A 13,073-nucleotide genomic window follows, 5' to 3' on the forward strand; every position below is an offset into this window, starting at 1 on the left:
AAGATAATATAAGATATATTACCATCACATTATTTCAAGTTTTCATTACAAAAGCTTCTTGTCAGAAGTGGGATTTGAACCCACGCCTCCATTCGGAGACCAGAATCCTCATCATTTGAGAAGGTTGAAAGACCTTGAGTCTGGCGCCTTAGACCACTCGGCCATTCTGACTGTCACAACTGATTTTCTGATGCTCAGTCTTTTGATTGTCCATGATGGTAAAAACTCAAAAGATAATAGGAAATATTACCACCGCATTAATTCAAGTTTTCATTATAATAGCTACTTGTCAGAAGTGGGATTTGAACCCATGCCTCCATTCGGAGATCAGAATTCTCAACATTTGAGAAATTTGAAGCACCTTGAGTCTGGCGCCTTAGACCACTCGGCCATTCTGACTGTCACAACTGCTTTTCTGATGCTCAGTCTTTTGATTGTCCATGATGGTAAAAACTCAAAAAGGAATATAAGATTCATTACCTTCACGTTAATTCAAGTGTTCATTTTAAAAGCTAGTTGTCAGAAGTGGGATTTGAACCCACGCCTCTATTCGGAGACCAGAATCCTCAACATTTGAGAAAATTTGAAGCACCTTGAGTCTGGCGCCTTAGACCACTCGGCCATTCTGACAGTCACAACTGCTTTTCTGATGCTCAGTCTTTTGATTGTCCATGATTGTAAAAACTCAAAAGATAATATGATATATTACCATCACATTATTTCAAGTTTTCATTATAAAAGCTACTTGTCAGAAGTGGTATTTGAACCCACGCCTCCATTCGGAGACCAGAATCCTCTACATTTGAGAAGGTTGAAGCACCTTGAGTCTGGCGCCTTAGACTACTCGGCTATTCTGACACTCACAACTAGCTTTCTGATGCTCAGTCTTTTGATTGTCCATGATGGTAAAAACTCAAAAGATAATATAAGATATATTACCATCACATTATTTCAAGTTTTCATTACAAAAGCTAGTTGTCAGAAGTGGGATTTGAACCCACGCCTCCATTCGGAGACCAGAATCCTCAACATTTGAGAAGGTTGAAGCACCTTGAGTCTGGCGCCTTAGACCACTCGGCCATTCTGACAGTCACAACTGATTTTCTTATGCTCAGTCTTTTGATTGTCCATGATGGTAAAAACTCAAAAGATAATATAAGATATATTACCATCACATTATTTCAAGTTTTCATTACAAAAGCTTCTTGTCAGAAGTGGGATTTGAACCCACGCCTCCATTCGGAGACCAGAATCCTCATCATTTGAGAAGGTTGAAAGACCTTGAGTCTGGCGCCTTAGACCACTCGGCCATTCTGACAGCCACAACTGATTTTCTGATGCTCAGTCTTTTGATTGTCCATGATGGTAAAAACTCAAAAGATAATATAAGATATATTACCGTCACATTATTTCAAGTTTTCATTATAAAAGCTACTTGTCAGAAGTGGGATTTGAACCCACGCCTCCATTCGGAGACCAGAATCCTCAACATTTGAGAAGGTTGAAGCACCTTGAGTCTGGCGCCTTAGACCACTCGGCCATTCTGACAGTCAAAACTGGTTTTCTGATGCTCAGTCTTTTGATTGTTCATGATGGTAAAAACTCAAAAGATAATAGGAAATATTACCACCGCATTAATTCAAGTTTTCATTATAATAGCTACTTGTCAGAAGTGGGATTTGAACCCATGCCTCCATTCGGAGATCAGAATTCTCAACATTTGAGAAATTTGAATTACCTTGAGTCTGGCGCCTTAGACCACTCGGCCATTCTGACTGTCACAACTGCTTTTCTGATGCTCAGTCTTTTGATTGTCCATGATGGTAAAAACTCAAAAAGGAATATAAGATTCATTACCTTCACGTTAATTCAAGTGTTCATTTTAAAAGCTAGTTGTCAGAAGTGGGATTTGAACCCACGCCTCTATTCGGAGACCAGAATCCTCAACATTTGAGAAGGTTGAAGCACCTTGAGTCTGGCGCCTTAGACCACTCGGCCATTCTGACAGCCACAGCTACTTTTCTGATGCTCAGTCTTTTGATTGTCCATGATGGTAAAAACTCAAAAGATAATATAAGATATATTACCATCACATTATTTCAAGTTTTCATTACAAAAGCTACTTGTCAGAAGTGGGATTTGAACCCACGCCTCCATTCGGAGACCAGAATCCTCAACATTTGAGAAGGTTGAAGCACCTTGAGTCTGGCGCCTTAGACCACTCGGCCATTCTGACAGTCACAGCTGCTTTTCTGAAGCTCAGTCTTTTCATTATACATGATGGTAAAAACTCAAATGGCAATATAAGATTCATTACCTTCACGTTAATTCAAGTGTTCATTTTAAAAGCTAGTTGTCAGAAGTGGGATTTGAACCCACGCCTCCATTCGGAGACCAGAATCCTCAACATTTGAGAAGGTTGAAGCACCTTGAGTCTGGCGCCTTAGACAACTCGGCCATTCTGACAGTCACGGCTGCTTTTCTAATGCTCAGTCTTTTGATTGTCCATGATTTTAAAAACTCAAAAGATAATATAAGATATATTACCATCACATTATTTCAAGTTTTCATTACAAAAGCTACATGTCAGAAGTGGGATTTGAACCCACGCCTCCATTCAGAGACCTGAATCCTCAACATTTGAAAGGTTGAAAGACCTTGAGTCTGGCGCCTTAGACCACTCGGCCATTCTGACAGTCACAACTAGCGTTCTGATGCTCAGTCTTTTCATTATTCATGATCGTAAAAACTCAAAAAGGAATATAAGATTCATTACCTTCACGTTAATTCAAGTGTTCATTTTAAAAGCTAGTTGTCAGAAGTGGGATTTGAACCCACGCCTCTATTCAGAGACCAGAATCCTCAACATTTGAGAAGGTTGAAGCACCTTGAGTCTGGCGCCTTAGACCACTCGGCCATTCTGACAGCCACAACTGGTTTTCTGATGCTCAGTCTTTTGATTGTCCATGATGGTAAAAACTCAAAAGATAATAGGAAATATTACCACCGCATTAATTCAAGTTTTCATTATAATAGCTACTTGTCAGAAGTGGGATTTGAACCCATGCCTCCATTCGGAGATCAGAATCCTCAACATTTGAGAAAATTTGAAGCACCTTGAGTCTGGCGCCTTAGACCACTCGGCCATTCTGACAGTCAAAACTGCTTTTCTGATGCTCAGTCTTTTGATTGTCCATGATGGTAAAAACTCAAAAGATAATATGATATATTACCATCACATTATTTCAAGTTTTCATTATAAAAGCTACTTGTCAGAAGTGGTATTTGAACCCACGCCTCCATTCGGAGACCAGAATCCTCTACATTTGAGAAGGTTGAAGAACCTTGAGTCTGGCGCCTTAGACTACTCGGCCATTCTGACACTCACAACTAGCTTTCTGATGCTCAGTCTTTTCATTGTCCATGATGGTAAAAACTCAAAAGATAATATAAGATATATTACCTTCACATTAATTCAAGTTTTCATTATAAAAGCTAGTTGTCAGAAGTGGGATTTGAACCCACGCCTCCATTCGGAGACCAGAATCCTCAACTTTTGAGAAGGTTGAAGCACCTTGAGTCTGGCGCCTTAGACCACTCGGCCATTCTGACAGCCACAACTAGCGTTCTGATGCTCAGTCTTTTCATTATTCGTGATGGTAAAAACTCAAAAAGGAATATAAGATTCATTACCTTCGCGTTAATTCACGTGTTCATTTTAAAAGCTAGTTGTCAGAGGTGGGATTTGAACCCACGCCTCCATTCGGAGACCAGAATCCTCAACATTTGAGAAGGTTGAAGCACCTTGAGTCTGGCGCCTTAGACCACTCGGCCATTCTGACTGTCACAACTACTTTTCAGGTGCTCAGTCTTTTGATTGTCCATGATGGTAAAAACTCAAAAGACAATATAAGATATATTACCATCACATTATTTCAAGTTTTCATTATAAAAGCTACTTGTCAGAAGTGGGATTTGAACCCACGCCTCCATTCGGAGACCAGAATCCTCAACATTTGAGAAGGTTGAAGCACCTTGAGTCTGGCGCCTTAGACCACTCGGCCATTCTGACAGCCACAACTGGTTTTCTGATTCTCAGTCTTTTGATTGTCCATGATGGTAAAAACTCAAAAGATAATATAAGATATATTACCATCACATTATTTCAAGTTTTCATTACAAAAGCTACTTGTCAGAAGTGGGATTTGAACCCACGCCTCCATTCGGAGACCAGAATCCTCAACATTTGAGAAGGTTGAAGCACCTTGAGTCTGGCGTCTTAGACCACTCGGCCATTCTGACAGTCACAGCTGCTTTTCTGATGCTCAGTCTTTTGATTGTCCATGATGGTAAAAACTCAAACGATAATATAAGATACATTAACATCACATTATTTCAAGTTTTCATTACAAAAGCTACTTGTCAGAAGTGGGATTTGAACCCACGCCTCCATTCGGAGACCAGAATCCTCAACATTTGAGAAGTTTGAAGCACCTTGAGTCTGGCGCCTTAGACCACTCGGCCATTCTGACAGCCACAGCTGGATTTCTGATGCTCAGTCTTTTGATTGTCCATGATGGTAAAAACTCAAAAGATAATATAATATATATTACCATCACATTATTTCAAGTTTTCATTACAAAAGCTACTTGTCAGAAGTGGGATTTGAACCCACGCCTCCATTCGGAGACCAGAATCCTCAACATTTGAGAAGGTTGAAGCACCTTGAGTCTGGCGCCATAGACCACTCGGCCATTCTGACAGCCACAACCGGTTTTCTGATGCTCAGTCTTTTGATTGTCCATGATGGTAAAAACTCAAAAGATAATATAAGATATATTACCATCACATTATTTCAAGTTTTCATTATAAAAGCTACTTGTCAGAAGTGGGATTTGAACCCACGCCTCCATTCGGAGACCAGAATCCTCAACATTTGAGAAGGTTGAAGCACCTTGAGTCTGGCGCCTTAGACCGCTCGGCCATTCTGACAGGCACGACTGGTTTTCTGATGCTCAGTCTTTTGATTGTCCATGATGGTAAAAACTCAAAAGATAATATAAGATATATTACCGTCACATTATTTCAAGTTTTCATTATAAAAGCTACATGTCAGAAGTGGGATTTGAACCCACGACTCCATTCGGAGACCAGAATCCTCAACATTTGAGAAGGTTGGAGCACCTTGAGTCTGGCGCCTTAGACCACTCGGCCATTCTGACTGTCACAACTGCTTTTCTGATGCTCAGTCTTTTGATTGTCCATGATGGTAAAAACTCAAAATATAATATAAGATATATTACCATCACATTATTTCAAGTTTTCATTACAAAAGCTACTTGTCAGAAGGGGGATTTGAACCCACGCCTCCATTCGGAGACCAGAATCCTCAACATTTGAGATGGTTGAAGCACCTTGAGTCTGGCGCCTTAGACCACTCGGCCATTCTGACAGTCTCAACTGGTTTTCTGATGCTCAGTCTTTTGATTGTCCATGATGGTAAAAACTCAAAAGATAATATAAGATATATTACCGTCACATTATTTCAAGTTTTCATTATAAAAGCTACTTGTCAGAAGTGGGATTTGAACCCACACCTCCATTCGGAGACCAGAATCCTCAACATTTGAGAAGGTTGAAGCACCTTGAGTCTGGCGCCTTAGAACACTCGGCCATTCTGACAGCCACAACTGGTTTTCTGATGCTCAGTCTTTTGATTGTCCATGATGGTAAAAACTCAAAAGATAATATAAGATATATTACCGTCACATTATTTCAAGTTTTTATTATAAAAGCTACTTGTCAGAAGTGGGATTTGAACCCACGCCTCCATTCGGAGACCAGAATCCTCAACATTTGAGAAGGTTGAAGCACCTTGAGTCTGGCGCCTTAGACCACTCGGCCATTCTGACAGTCAAAACTGGTTTTCTGATGCTCAGTCTTTTGATTGTCCATGATGGTAAAAACTCAAAAGATAATAGGAAATATTACCACCGCATTAATTCAAGTTTTCATTATAATAGCTACTTGTCAGAAGTGGGATTTGAACCCATGCCTCCATTCGGAGATCAGAATTCTCAACATTTGAGAAATTTGAAGCACCTTGAGTCTGGCGCCTTAGACCACTCGGCCATTCTGACAGTCACAGCTGCTTTTCTGAAGCTCAGTCTTTTCATTATACATGATGGTAAAAACTCAAATGGCAATATAAGATTCATTACCTTCACGTTAATTCAAGTGTTCATTTTAAAAGCTAGTTGTCAGAAGTGGGATTTGAACCCACGCCTCCATTCGGAGACCAGAATCCTCAACATTTGAGAAGGTTGAAGAACCTTGAGTCTGGCGCCTTAGACAACTCGGCCATTCTGACAGTCACGGCTGCTTTTCTGATGCTCAGTCTTTTGATTGTCCATGATTTTAAAAACTCAAAAGATAATATAAGATATATTACCATCACATTATTTCAAGTTTTCATTACAAAAGCTACATGTCAGAAGTGGGATTTGAACCCACGCCTCCATTCAGAGACCTGAATCCTCAACATTTGAAAGGTTGAAAGACCTTGAGTCTGGCGCCTTAGACCACTCGGCCATTCTGACACTCACAACTAGCTTTCTGATGCTCAGTCTTTTCATTGTCCATGATGGTAAAATTTCAAAAGATAATATAAGATATGTTACCTTCACGTTAATTCAAGTGTTCATTTTAAAAGCTAGTTGTCAGAAGTGGGATTTGAACCCACGCCTCCATTCGGAGACCAGAATCCTCAACATTTGAGAAGGTTGAAGAACCTTGAGTCTGGCGCCTTAGACAACTCAGCCATTCTGACAGTCACGGCTGCTTTTCTGATGCTCAGTCTTTTGATTGTCCATGATTTTAAAAACTCAAAAGATAATATAAGATATATTACCATCACATTATTTCAAGTTTTCATTACAAAAGCTACATGTCAGAAGTGGGATTTGAACCCACGCCTCCATTCAGAGACCTGAATCCTCAACATTTGAAAGGTTGAAGCACCTTGAGTCTGGCGCCTTAGACCACTCGGCCATTCTGACACTCACAACTAGCTTTCTGATGCTCAGTCTTTTCATTGTCCATGATTGTAAAATTTCAAAAGATAATATAAGATATGTTACCTTCACATTAATTCAAGTTTTCATTATAAAAGCTAGTTGTCAGAAGTGGGATTTGAACCCACGCCTCTATTCGGAGACCGGAATCCTCAACATTTGAGAAGGTTGAAGCACCTTGAGTCTGGCGCCTTAGACCACTCGGCCATTCTGACAGCCACAACTGGTTTTCTGATGCTCAGTCTTTTGATTGTCCATGATGGTAAAAACTCAAAAGATAATAGGAAATATTACCACCGCATTAATTCAAGTTTTCATTATAAAAGCTACTTGTCAGAAGTGGGATTTGAACCCACGCCTCCATTCGGAGACCAGAATCCTCAACATTTGAGAAGGTTGAAGCACCTTGAGTCTGGCGCCTTAGACTACTCGGCCATTCTGACACTCACAACTAGCTTTCTGATGCTCAGTCTTTTCATTGTCCATGATGGTAAAAACTCAAAAGATAATATAAGATATATTACCTTCACATTAATTCAAGTTTTCATTATAAAAGCTAGTTGTCAGAAGTGGGATATGAACCCACGCCTCCATTCGGAGACCAGAATCCTCAACATTTGAGAAGGTTGAAGCACCTTGAGTCTGGCGCCTTAGACCACTCGGCCATTCTGACAGCCACAACTAGCGTTCTGATGCTCAGTCTTTTCATTATTCGTGATGGTAAAAACTAAAAAAGGAATATAAGATTCATTACCTTCACGTTAATTCAAGTGTTCATTTTAAAAGCTAGTTGTCAGAAGTGGGATTTGAACCCACGCCTCCATTCGGAGACCAGAATCCTCAACATTTGAAAAGGTTGAAGCACCTTGAGTCTGGCGCCTTTGACCACTCGGCCATTCTGACTGTCACAACTGCTTTTCTGATGCTCAGTCTTTTGATTGTCCATGATGGTAAAAACTCAAAAGACAATATAAGATATATTACCATCACATTATTTCAAGTTTTCATTACAAAAGCTACTTGTCAGAAGTGGGATTTGAACCCACGCCTCCATTCGGAGACCAGAATCCTCAACATTTGAGAAGGTTGAAGCACCTTGAGTCTGGCGCCTTAGACCACTCGGCCATTCTGACAGTCACAGCTGCTTTTCTGATGCTCAGTCTTTTGATTGTTCATGATGGTTAAAACTCAAACGATAATATAAGATATATTAACATCACATTATTTCAAGTTTTCATTACAAAAGCTACTTGTCAGAAGTGGGATTTGAACCCACGCCTCCATTCGGAGACCAGAATCCTCAACATTTGAGAAGGTTGAAGCACCTTGAGTCTGGCGCCTTAGACCACTCGGCCATTCTGACAGCCACAGCTGGTTTTCTGATGCTCAGTCTTTTGATTGTCCATGTTGGTAAAAACTCAAAAGATAATATAATATATATTACCATCACATTATTTCAAGTTTTCATTAAAAAAGCTACTTGTCAGAAGTGGGATTTGAACCCACGCCTCCATTCGGAGACCAGAATCCTCAGCATTTGAGAAGGTTGAAGCACCTTGAGTCTGGCGCCTTAGACCACTCGTCCATTCTGACAGCCACAACTGGTTTTCTGATGCTCAGTCTTTTGATTGTCCATGATGGTAAAAACTCAAAAGATAATATAAGATATTTTACCGTCACATTATTTCAAGTTTTCATTATAAAAGCTACTTGTCAGAAGTGGGATTTGAACCCACGCCTCCATTCGGAGACCAGAATCCTCAACATTTGAGAAGGTTGAAGCACCTTGAGTCTGGCGCCTTAGACCACTCGGCCATTCTGACAGTCACAGCTGCTTTTCTGATGCTCAGTCTTTTTATTGTCCATGATGGTAAAAACTCAAAAGATAATATAAGATATATTAACATCACATTATTTCAAGTTTTCATTACAAAAGCTACTTGTCAGAAGTGGGATTTGAACCCACCCCTCCATTCGGAGACCAGAATCCTCAACATTTGAGAAGGTTGAAGCACCTTGAGTCTGGCGCCTTAGACCACTCGGTCATTCTGACAGACACAGCTGCTTTTCTGATGCTCAGTCTTTTGATTGTCCATGATGGTAAAAACTCAAAAGATAATATAAGATATATTACCATCACATTATTTAAGTTTTCATTACAAAAGCTACATGTCAGAAGTGGGATTTGAACCCACGCCTCCATTCGGAGACCAGAATCCTCAACATTTGAGAAGGTTGAAGCACCTTGAGTCTGGCGCCTTAGACCACTCGGCCATTCTGACTGTCACAACTGATTTTCTGATGCACAGTCTTTTGATTGTCCATGATGGTAAAAACTCAAAAGATAATATAAGATATATTACCATCACATTATTTCAAGTTTTCATTATAAAAGCTACTTGTCAGAAGTGGGATTTGAACCCACGCCTCCATTCGGAGACCAGAATCCTCAACATTTGAGAAGGTTGAAGCACCTTGAGTCTGGCGCCTTAGACCACTCGGCCATTCTGACAGTCACAGCTGCTTTTCTGAAGCTCAGTCTTTTCATTATACATGATGGTAAAAACTCAAATGGCAATATAAGATTCATTACCTTCACGTTAATTCAAGTGTTCATTTTAAAAGCTAGTTGTCAAAAGTGGGATTTGAACCCACGCCTCCATTCGGAGACCAGAATCCTCAACATTTGATAAGGTTGAAGAACCTTAAGTCTGGCGCCTTAGACAACTCGGCCATTCTGACAGTCACGGCTGCTTTTCTGATGCTCAGTCTTTTGATTGTCCATGATGGTAAAAACTCAAAAGATAATATAAGATATATTACCATCACATTATTTCAAGTTTTCATTACAAAAGCTACATGTCAGAAGTGGGATTTGAACCCACGCCTCCATTCAGAGACCTGAATCCTCAACATTTGAAAGGTTGAAAGACCTTGAGTCTGGCGCCTTAGACCACTCGGCCATTCTGACACTCACAACTAGCTTTCTGATGCTCAGTCTTTTCATTGTCCATGATGGTAAAATTTCAAAAGATAATAAAAGATATGTTACCTTCACATTAATTCAAGTTTTCATTATAAAAGCTAGTTGTCAGAAGTGGGATTTGAACCCACGCCTCCATTCGGAGACGAGAATCCTCAACATTTGAGAAGGTTGAATCACTTTGAGTCTGGCGCCTTAGACCACTCGGCCATTCTGACAGTCACAACTAGCGTTCTGATGCTCAGTCTTTTCATTATTCATGATGGTAAAAACTCAAAAAGGAATATAAGATTCATTACCTTCACGTTAATTCAAGTGTTCATTTTAAAAGCTAGTTGTCAGAAGTGGGATTTGAACCCACGCCTCTATTCGGAGACCAGAATCCTCAACATTTGAGAAGGTTGAAGCACCTTGAGTCTGGCGCCTTAGACCACTCGGCCATTCTGACAGCCACAACTGGTTTTCTGATGCTCAGTCTTTTGATTGTCCATGATGGTAAAAACTCAAAAGATAATATGATATATTACCATCACATTATTTCAAGTTTTCATTATAAAAGCTACTTGTCAGAAGTGGTATTTGAACCCACGCCTCCATTCGGAGACCAGAGTCCTCTACATTTGAGAAGGTTGAAGCACCTTGAGTCTGGCGCCTTAGACTACTCGGCCATTCTGACACTCACAACTAGCTTTCTGATGCTCAGTCTTTTCATTGTCCATGATGGTAAAAACTCAAAAGATAATATAAGATATATTACCTTCACATTAATTCAAGTTTTCATTATAAAAGCTAGTTGTCAGAAGTGGGATTTGAACCCACGCCTCCATTCGGAGACCAGAATCCTCAACATTTGAGAAGGTTGAAGCACCTTGAGTCTGGCGCCTTAGACCACTCGGTCATTCTGACAGACACAGCTGCTTTTCTGATGCTCAGTCTTTTGATTGTCCATGATGGTAAAAACTCAAAAGATAATATAAGATATATTACCATCACATTATTTAAGTTTTCATTACAAAAGCTACATGTCAGAAGCGGGATTTGAACCCACGCCTCCATTCGGAGACCAGAATCCTCAACATTTGAGAAGGTTGAAGAACTTTGAGTCTGGCGCCTTAGACCACTCGGCCATTCTGACTGTCACAAATGATTTTCTGATGCTCAGTCTTTTGATTGTCCATGATGGTAAAAACTCAAAAGATAATATAAGATATATTACCATCACATTATTTCAAGTTTTCATTATAAAAGCTACTTGTCAGAAGTGGGATTTGAACCTACGCCTCCATTCGGAGACCAGAATCCTCAACATTTGAGAAGGTTGAAGCACCTTGAGTCTGGCGCCTTAGACCACTCGGCCATTCTGACAGCCAGGACTGGTTTTCTGATGCTCAGTCTTTTGATTGTCCATGATGGTAAAAACTCAAAAGATAATATAAGATATATTACCGTCACATTATTTCAAGTTTTCATTATAAAAGCTACATGTCAGAAGTGTGATTTGAACCCACGCCTCCATTCGGAGACCAGAATTCTCAACATTTGAGAAGGTTGAAGCACCTTGAGTCTGGCGCCTTAGACCACTCGGCCATTCTGACTGTCACAACTGCTTTTCTGATGCTCAGTCTTTTGATTGTCCATGATGGTAAAAACTCAAAAGATAATATAAGATATATTACCATCACATTATTTCAAGTTTTCATTACAAAAGCTACTTGTCAGAAGTGGGATTTGAACCCACGCCTCCATTCGGAGACCAGAATCCTCAACATTTGAGAAGGTTGAAGCACCTTGAGTCTGGCGCCTTAGACCACTCGGCCATTCTGACAGTCACAACTGGTTTTCTGATGCTCAGTCTTTTGATTGTCCATGATGGTAAAAACTCAAAAGATAATATAAGATATATGACCGTCACATTATTTCAAGTTTTCATTATAAAAGCTACTTGTCAGAAGTGGGATTTGAACCCACGCCTCCATTCGGAGACCAGAATCCTCAACATTTGAGAAGGTTGAAGCACCTTGAGTCTGGCACCTTAGACCACTCGGCCATTCTGACAGCCACAACTGGTTTTCTGATGCTCAGTCTTTTGATTGTCCATGATGGTAAAAATCAAAAGATAATATAAGATATATTACCGTCACATTATTTCAAGTTTTCATTATAAAAGCTACTTGTCAGAAGTGGGATTTGAACCCACGCCTCCTTTCGGAGACCAGAATCCTCATTATTTGAGAAGGTTGAAGCACCTTGAGTCTGGCGCCTTAGACCACTCGGCCATTCTGACAGTCAAAACTGGTTTTCTGATGCTCAGTCTTTTGATTGTCCATGATGGTAAAAACTCAAAAGATAATAGAAAATATTACCACCGCATTAATTCAAGTTTTCATTATAATAGCTACTTGTCAGAAGTGGGATTTGAACCCATGCCTCCATTCGGAGATCAGAATTCTCAACATTTGAGAAATTTGAAGCACCTTGAGTCTGGCGCCTTAGACCACTCGGCCATTCTGACTGTCACAACTGCTTTTCTGATGCTCAGTCTTTTGATTGTCCATGATGGTAAAAACTCAAAAAGGAATATAAGACTCATTACCTTCACGTTAATTCAAGTGTTCATTTTAAAAGCTAGTTGTCAGAAGTGGGATTTGAACCCACGCCTCTATTCGGAGACCAGAATCCTCAACATTTGAGAAGGTTGAAGCACCTTGAGTCTGGCGCCTTAGACCACTCGGCCATTCTGACTGTCACAACTGATTTTCTGATGCTCAGTCTTTTGATTGTCCATGATGGTAAAAACTCAAAAGATAATATAAGATATATTACCATCACATTATTTCAAGTTTTCATTATAAAAGCTACTTGTCAGAAGTGGGATTTGAACCCACGCCTCCATTCGGAGACCAGAATCCTCAACATTTGAGAAGGTTGAAGCACCTTGAGTCTGGCGCCTTAGACCACTCGGCCATTCTGACAGCCACAGCTGCTTTTCTGATGCTCAGTCTTTTGATTGTCCATGA

General features: G+C 40.2%; 25 non-coding genes across 25 annotated transcripts; all 25 read right to left on the reverse strand.

The window, feature by feature from the left end:
* Nucleotides 1-59: 59 nt before the first annotated feature.
* Nucleotides 60-171, reverse strand: trnal-caa (transfer RNA leucine (anticodon CAA)). The gene is made up of 2 exons: nucleotides 134-171; nucleotides 60-105 (listed from the first exon to the last, which is right to left on the reverse strand). It is a non-coding gene; the product is annotated as a tRNA-Leu (tRNA).
* An 805-nt stretch (nucleotides 172-976) lies between these two features.
* Nucleotides 977-1,088, reverse strand: trnal-caa (transfer RNA leucine (anticodon CAA)). The gene is made up of 2 exons: nucleotides 1,051-1,088; nucleotides 977-1,022 (listed from the first exon to the last, which is right to left on the reverse strand). It is a non-coding gene; the product is annotated as a tRNA-Leu (tRNA).
* A 118-nt stretch (nucleotides 1,089-1,206) lies between these two features.
* trnal-caa (transfer RNA leucine (anticodon CAA)) lies at nucleotides 1,207-1,318 on the reverse strand. Its single transcript has 2 exons — nucleotides 1,281-1,318; nucleotides 1,207-1,252 (listed from the first exon to the last, which is right to left on the reverse strand). It is a non-coding gene; the product is annotated as a tRNA-Leu (tRNA).
* A 118-nt stretch (nucleotides 1,319-1,436) lies between these two features.
* trnal-caa (transfer RNA leucine (anticodon CAA)) lies at nucleotides 1,437-1,548 on the reverse strand. The gene is made up of 2 exons: nucleotides 1,511-1,548; nucleotides 1,437-1,482 (listed from the first exon to the last, which is right to left on the reverse strand). It is a non-coding gene; the product is annotated as a tRNA-Leu (tRNA).
* Nucleotides 1,549-2,124: 576 nt separating this feature from the next.
* On the reverse strand, nucleotides 2,125-2,236 carry trnal-caa (transfer RNA leucine (anticodon CAA)). The gene is made up of 2 exons: nucleotides 2,199-2,236; nucleotides 2,125-2,170 (listed from the first exon to the last, which is right to left on the reverse strand). It is a non-coding gene; the product is annotated as a tRNA-Leu (tRNA).
* A 577-nt stretch (nucleotides 2,237-2,813) lies between these two features.
* trnal-caa (transfer RNA leucine (anticodon CAA)) lies at nucleotides 2,814-2,925 on the reverse strand. Its single transcript has 2 exons — nucleotides 2,888-2,925; nucleotides 2,814-2,859 (listed from the first exon to the last, which is right to left on the reverse strand). It is a non-coding gene; the product is annotated as a tRNA-Leu (tRNA).
* Nucleotides 2,926-3,500: 575 nt separating this feature from the next.
* Nucleotides 3,501-3,612, reverse strand: trnal-caa (transfer RNA leucine (anticodon CAA)). Its single transcript has 2 exons — nucleotides 3,575-3,612; nucleotides 3,501-3,546 (listed from the first exon to the last, which is right to left on the reverse strand). It is a non-coding gene; the product is annotated as a tRNA-Leu (tRNA).
* A 348-nt stretch (nucleotides 3,613-3,960) lies between these two features.
* trnal-caa (transfer RNA leucine (anticodon CAA)) lies at nucleotides 3,961-4,072 on the reverse strand. Its single transcript has 2 exons — nucleotides 4,035-4,072; nucleotides 3,961-4,006 (listed from the first exon to the last, which is right to left on the reverse strand). It is a non-coding gene; the product is annotated as a tRNA-Leu (tRNA).
* A 348-nt stretch (nucleotides 4,073-4,420) lies between these two features.
* trnal-caa (transfer RNA leucine (anticodon CAA)) lies at nucleotides 4,421-4,532 on the reverse strand. The gene is made up of 2 exons: nucleotides 4,495-4,532; nucleotides 4,421-4,466 (listed from the first exon to the last, which is right to left on the reverse strand). It is a non-coding gene; the product is annotated as a tRNA-Leu (tRNA).
* A 118-nt stretch (nucleotides 4,533-4,650) lies between these two features.
* Nucleotides 4,651-4,762, reverse strand: trnal-caa (transfer RNA leucine (anticodon CAA)). Its single transcript has 2 exons — nucleotides 4,725-4,762; nucleotides 4,651-4,696 (listed from the first exon to the last, which is right to left on the reverse strand). It is a non-coding gene; the product is annotated as a tRNA-Leu (tRNA).
* Nucleotides 4,763-4,880: 118 nt separating this feature from the next.
* trnal-caa (transfer RNA leucine (anticodon CAA)) lies at nucleotides 4,881-4,992 on the reverse strand. Its single transcript has 2 exons — nucleotides 4,955-4,992; nucleotides 4,881-4,926 (listed from the first exon to the last, which is right to left on the reverse strand). It is a non-coding gene; the product is annotated as a tRNA-Leu (tRNA).
* A 118-nt stretch (nucleotides 4,993-5,110) lies between these two features.
* On the reverse strand, nucleotides 5,111-5,222 carry trnal-caa (transfer RNA leucine (anticodon CAA)). Its single transcript has 2 exons — nucleotides 5,185-5,222; nucleotides 5,111-5,156 (listed from the first exon to the last, which is right to left on the reverse strand). It is a non-coding gene; the product is annotated as a tRNA-Leu (tRNA).
* Nucleotides 5,223-5,800: 578 nt separating this feature from the next.
* Nucleotides 5,801-5,912, reverse strand: trnal-caa (transfer RNA leucine (anticodon CAA)). Its single transcript has 2 exons — nucleotides 5,875-5,912; nucleotides 5,801-5,846 (listed from the first exon to the last, which is right to left on the reverse strand). It is a non-coding gene; the product is annotated as a tRNA-Leu (tRNA).
* A 1,952-nt stretch (nucleotides 5,913-7,864) lies between these two features.
* trnal-caa (transfer RNA leucine (anticodon CAA)) lies at nucleotides 7,865-7,976 on the reverse strand. The gene is made up of 2 exons: nucleotides 7,939-7,976; nucleotides 7,865-7,910 (listed from the first exon to the last, which is right to left on the reverse strand). It is a non-coding gene; the product is annotated as a tRNA-Leu (tRNA).
* Nucleotides 7,977-8,094: 118 nt separating this feature from the next.
* Nucleotides 8,095-8,206, reverse strand: trnal-caa (transfer RNA leucine (anticodon CAA)). Its single transcript has 2 exons — nucleotides 8,169-8,206; nucleotides 8,095-8,140 (listed from the first exon to the last, which is right to left on the reverse strand). It is a non-coding gene; the product is annotated as a tRNA-Leu (tRNA).
* Nucleotides 8,207-8,324: 118 nt separating this feature from the next.
* trnal-caa (transfer RNA leucine (anticodon CAA)) lies at nucleotides 8,325-8,436 on the reverse strand. The gene is made up of 2 exons: nucleotides 8,399-8,436; nucleotides 8,325-8,370 (listed from the first exon to the last, which is right to left on the reverse strand). It is a non-coding gene; the product is annotated as a tRNA-Leu (tRNA).
* Nucleotides 8,437-8,784: 348 nt separating this feature from the next.
* Nucleotides 8,785-8,896, reverse strand: trnal-caa (transfer RNA leucine (anticodon CAA)). Its single transcript has 2 exons — nucleotides 8,859-8,896; nucleotides 8,785-8,830 (listed from the first exon to the last, which is right to left on the reverse strand). It is a non-coding gene; the product is annotated as a tRNA-Leu (tRNA).
* A 347-nt stretch (nucleotides 8,897-9,243) lies between these two features.
* Nucleotides 9,244-9,355, reverse strand: trnal-caa (transfer RNA leucine (anticodon CAA)). Its single transcript has 2 exons — nucleotides 9,318-9,355; nucleotides 9,244-9,289 (listed from the first exon to the last, which is right to left on the reverse strand). It is a non-coding gene; the product is annotated as a tRNA-Leu (tRNA).
* A 118-nt stretch (nucleotides 9,356-9,473) lies between these two features.
* Nucleotides 9,474-9,585, reverse strand: trnal-caa (transfer RNA leucine (anticodon CAA)). The gene is made up of 2 exons: nucleotides 9,548-9,585; nucleotides 9,474-9,519 (listed from the first exon to the last, which is right to left on the reverse strand). It is a non-coding gene; the product is annotated as a tRNA-Leu (tRNA).
* A 118-nt stretch (nucleotides 9,586-9,703) lies between these two features.
* On the reverse strand, nucleotides 9,704-9,815 carry trnal-uaa (transfer RNA leucine (anticodon UAA)). Its single transcript has 2 exons — nucleotides 9,778-9,815; nucleotides 9,704-9,749 (listed from the first exon to the last, which is right to left on the reverse strand). It is a non-coding gene; the product is annotated as a tRNA-Leu (tRNA).
* A 1,264-nt stretch (nucleotides 9,816-11,079) lies between these two features.
* trnal-caa (transfer RNA leucine (anticodon CAA)) lies at nucleotides 11,080-11,191 on the reverse strand. Its single transcript has 2 exons — nucleotides 11,154-11,191; nucleotides 11,080-11,125 (listed from the first exon to the last, which is right to left on the reverse strand). It is a non-coding gene; the product is annotated as a tRNA-Leu (tRNA).
* A 578-nt stretch (nucleotides 11,192-11,769) lies between these two features.
* Nucleotides 11,770-11,881, reverse strand: trnal-caa (transfer RNA leucine (anticodon CAA)). Its single transcript has 2 exons — nucleotides 11,844-11,881; nucleotides 11,770-11,815 (listed from the first exon to the last, which is right to left on the reverse strand). It is a non-coding gene; the product is annotated as a tRNA-Leu (tRNA).
* Nucleotides 11,882-11,999: 118 nt separating this feature from the next.
* trnal-caa (transfer RNA leucine (anticodon CAA)) lies at nucleotides 12,000-12,111 on the reverse strand. The gene is made up of 2 exons: nucleotides 12,074-12,111; nucleotides 12,000-12,045 (listed from the first exon to the last, which is right to left on the reverse strand). It is a non-coding gene; the product is annotated as a tRNA-Leu (tRNA).
* A 117-nt stretch (nucleotides 12,112-12,228) lies between these two features.
* trnal-caa (transfer RNA leucine (anticodon CAA)) lies at nucleotides 12,229-12,340 on the reverse strand. Its single transcript has 2 exons — nucleotides 12,303-12,340; nucleotides 12,229-12,274 (listed from the first exon to the last, which is right to left on the reverse strand). It is a non-coding gene; the product is annotated as a tRNA-Leu (tRNA).
* Nucleotides 12,341-12,916: 576 nt separating this feature from the next.
* On the reverse strand, nucleotides 12,917-13,028 carry trnal-caa (transfer RNA leucine (anticodon CAA)). The gene is made up of 2 exons: nucleotides 12,991-13,028; nucleotides 12,917-12,962 (listed from the first exon to the last, which is right to left on the reverse strand). It is a non-coding gene; the product is annotated as a tRNA-Leu (tRNA).
* Nucleotides 13,029-13,073: the final 45 nt, after the last annotated feature.

The sequence above is a fragment of the Pseudorasbora parva genome, chromosome 15, assembly GCF_024679245.1.
Source record: "Pseudorasbora parva isolate DD20220531a chromosome 15, ASM2467924v1, whole genome shotgun sequence".
Classification (NCBI taxonomy): domain Eukaryota; kingdom Metazoa; phylum Chordata; class Actinopteri; order Cypriniformes; family Gobionidae; genus Pseudorasbora; species Pseudorasbora parva.